This window comes from Mus caroli, chromosome 4 (assembly GCF_900094665.2).
Source record: "Mus caroli chromosome 4, CAROLI_EIJ_v1.1, whole genome shotgun sequence".
Taxonomy (NCBI): domain Eukaryota; kingdom Metazoa; phylum Chordata; class Mammalia; order Rodentia; family Muridae; genus Mus; species Mus caroli.
The window spans coordinates 62,042,338-62,045,239 of record NC_034573.1 but is presented as its reverse complement, the minus strand read 5'-3'; the positions used below and the strand labels follow the sequence as shown (position 1 = coordinate 62,045,239).

General features: G+C 41.2%; 1 long non-coding RNA gene across 1 annotated transcript; it reads left to right on the top strand.

The window, feature by feature from the left end:
* The first annotated feature begins 471 nt into the window (after positions 1-471).
* LOC115030897 lies at positions 472-1,630 on the top strand. The gene is made up of 3 exons (XR_003836495.1): positions 472-568; positions 922-966; positions 1,302-1,630. It is a non-coding gene; the product is annotated as an uncharacterized LOC115030897 (long non-coding RNA).
* The last annotated feature ends 1,272 nt before the right edge of the window (positions 1,631-2,902 follow it).

The window sequence follows — 2,902 nt, the reverse complement described above, 5'->3', positions numbered from 1 at the left end:
AGTTTGCAAGACCGAGGGGCATCTCTTCCCAGTGATGGCCGACTAGGCCATTTTCTGCTACAAACTTGGAAAACCCAAGATACAATTTGCAAAACACAAGAAAATCAAGAAGGAAGACCAACGTGTTTCATAATCTTATAAGGTAAACTTTTTAGACCCCATTCACCTATGCTCATGTATGAGATGTGTGTGACTTATTCATAACTTGAAAGAAGGCTTCATTTGTGTCTTCTCATTACAAAGCTGGGACATAGTAACTTTTGCTACACCATAAATTAGATTAGGAAAGCTAATATATTTTTCATGCTTCAGATATTTGTGACAGAAAGCACACATGCATTCACACATGTGCACACACACACACACACCAGCAGCAGCAGCAGCAGCAGCAGCAGCAGCAGCAGCAGCAGCAGCAGCAGCAGCAGCAGCTCTATGCATTATTTCTTCTCATAGCACTTTGTCTTTTTTTGCAGGTCGTTTTAAAATACCAAGAATATTTGCTGTCAGATGAAACTCTGAAGAAAACAGCAAAATGTAGTACCCTTAGAGGATGGCCTTAGCACAGGCAGTGAGTTCTCAAAGGAGATAACACCAGGTCACTCATAATGCCACCCTATGGAACAAATTGGAAACCTCCAAATGGATGGAGTATAGACCAGGGTGACAGGATCAAAGTAATTTATTTTGATGTGTTCTGACATTTTCTAAACCTGAGAGAGAACATCCCTTTTAAGGAAGTTCTTTGGGTTTCAACTTCACACTTTCAAAGAAGCTTAGAAACAAAGACATAGGCAACATGAAGCTTTTAGTTGCTTTTCTTGCCTTTATTCAAGTTAAAAAAGAATCAACCACTGCAAATCCATGTATATTTGTGCATATTGTGAATTCCTCTATTTATATATGCATATATCATTTTTCTAGGTCTACCTGTCTGGCAGTGAAACAAACTTCAGAATACAGAAACAAGTCAACTTCCTGCCTTCAGGAAGTTTCTATCCATGAAAAACCTATAGTAATTCTCAGTGATGTCAATGATTCTGTAGCTGATAATGCAGGTAATTGTCACGGACATCCATAACAAAATAATAAGCATAGAAAAAAAACACAGAAACACAGACCATTATAATGTTTAAGCTAAAGTTTGAAGAAGTACAGAAATTTTCATAGTGAGTGATGAAGGAGCATTACGTACACAGAAAATTGGAAGTGTAAAAATAGCAGATAAAATAATTGGTTATGATATAAACTTTGTCAAGAAATTACCTAGTAGAAAACATTAAAAGCAGCCCTCTCTCTACCAGCAGAAGAAAGACACCCACGCATCAGCTGCAATTGCCACCATAATGGGCAAATGTATGATGAAGAGTTTGGAAAAATGGAATACACAGTGGAAAGATGGAAGAGAAAGCAAGGCCAAGGAGTTTGTACACTGTGGAGAAAGGTAGAACTGGAAACTTGATGGCAATGAGGAACAGGAAGATATGAGGAGGACATGGTAAGGTCTGTGCCTGGCCTATCACCAAGGACACTCTCTGGATCCATGATCATGCTACACTGGGGATCTGGGTTGATGCCCATGGCCCAGGTTACCACCAAAGGCCAAGCAAATCACCATGTTCTAGGAAGCTCCTGGAGACCATGTGGCTATCTGAGGACTATGCTGCCATTTGTATAGTGATCTGAGAGACCAGTTCTGACATATCAGGCCTTGGGGACATATGGGACCATGCTGGTACCAGAGGCCATGTCTGGGTCCATAGTATTATGTCATCTGTGGTCTGTGTTGATGTCCCAAGCTGGTCTTGCTAGCAAGGGCCATGCAGATATCTTTTCTTCACTGATGCCCAAAGTACTGTTTCAAGATGGCCCTGTATAATTCTGCTCACCACACTGTAGTTATGCTTTCACCTCTCATGTGGACAGTACAATAGAGCTGAGTTTGATGGCAGTGGTACTGGTTCCATCTCTAGTTTGCAGTGGGGTAGATTGGGAAAGAGAGAGCCACCCTTTTCTTTCTTTGCTCTCAAACCCTGCAGCTGGCAGGAGAGCTGATGCTGAGGTGCTGAGCACAGAAGAGCTTCCCTAACCATCACTGGCTACAGTACAGGTTGTACTAATGGCCAAGTGAGCAAAAGTAGATGAGACAGCCGAAAGGACATGAAAGCAAGAAAGCTGAACCTGATCCTTGCCATTTGCAGCATTGGGTGAGCTAGCAAAGGCATACACATACATATAATGATATTATAATGATTAGTGATTTGAAGATGTAGAACTGGCTTAAATGCACATTTATAGGCAAATGGCATGATACATTAACTTCTGATACAGTGGGGACAACTGAACTGCAGTTTTGAGATTCTTTAATCTCAAGGGTACATTTTAATCATTACCAGACACTATCAACAATTAGGAATTCTGTTTTCTTGATCCCCTCATTGAAGTTCAGGACATTAATTGGTCTGGAATGGACTTGTTCCAGGACTAGATCAAGGTTAACTATCTATCTATCATTTTTTAAATTTTTTTTAATTTCTAATTTTTTAAATTTTTTTCAACTGATCACATTTTAAATTAGGTATTTGATTCATTTACATTTCCAGTGCTATCCCAAAAGTCCCTCATACCCTCCCACCCCACTCCCCTACCCACCCACTCCCACTTTTTGGCCCTGGCATTCCCCTATACTGAGGCATATAGAGTTTGCACAACCAATGGGCCTCTCTTTCTGCTGATGGCCTACTAGGCCATCTTCTGATAATATGCAGCTAGAGACACAAGCTCTGGGTGGGGTGGGGGGGAGTAATGGTTAGTTCATATTGTTGTTCCACCTATAGGGTTGCAGATCCCTTTAGCTCCTTGGGTACTTTCTCTAGCTCCTCCATTGGGGGCCCTGTGATCCATC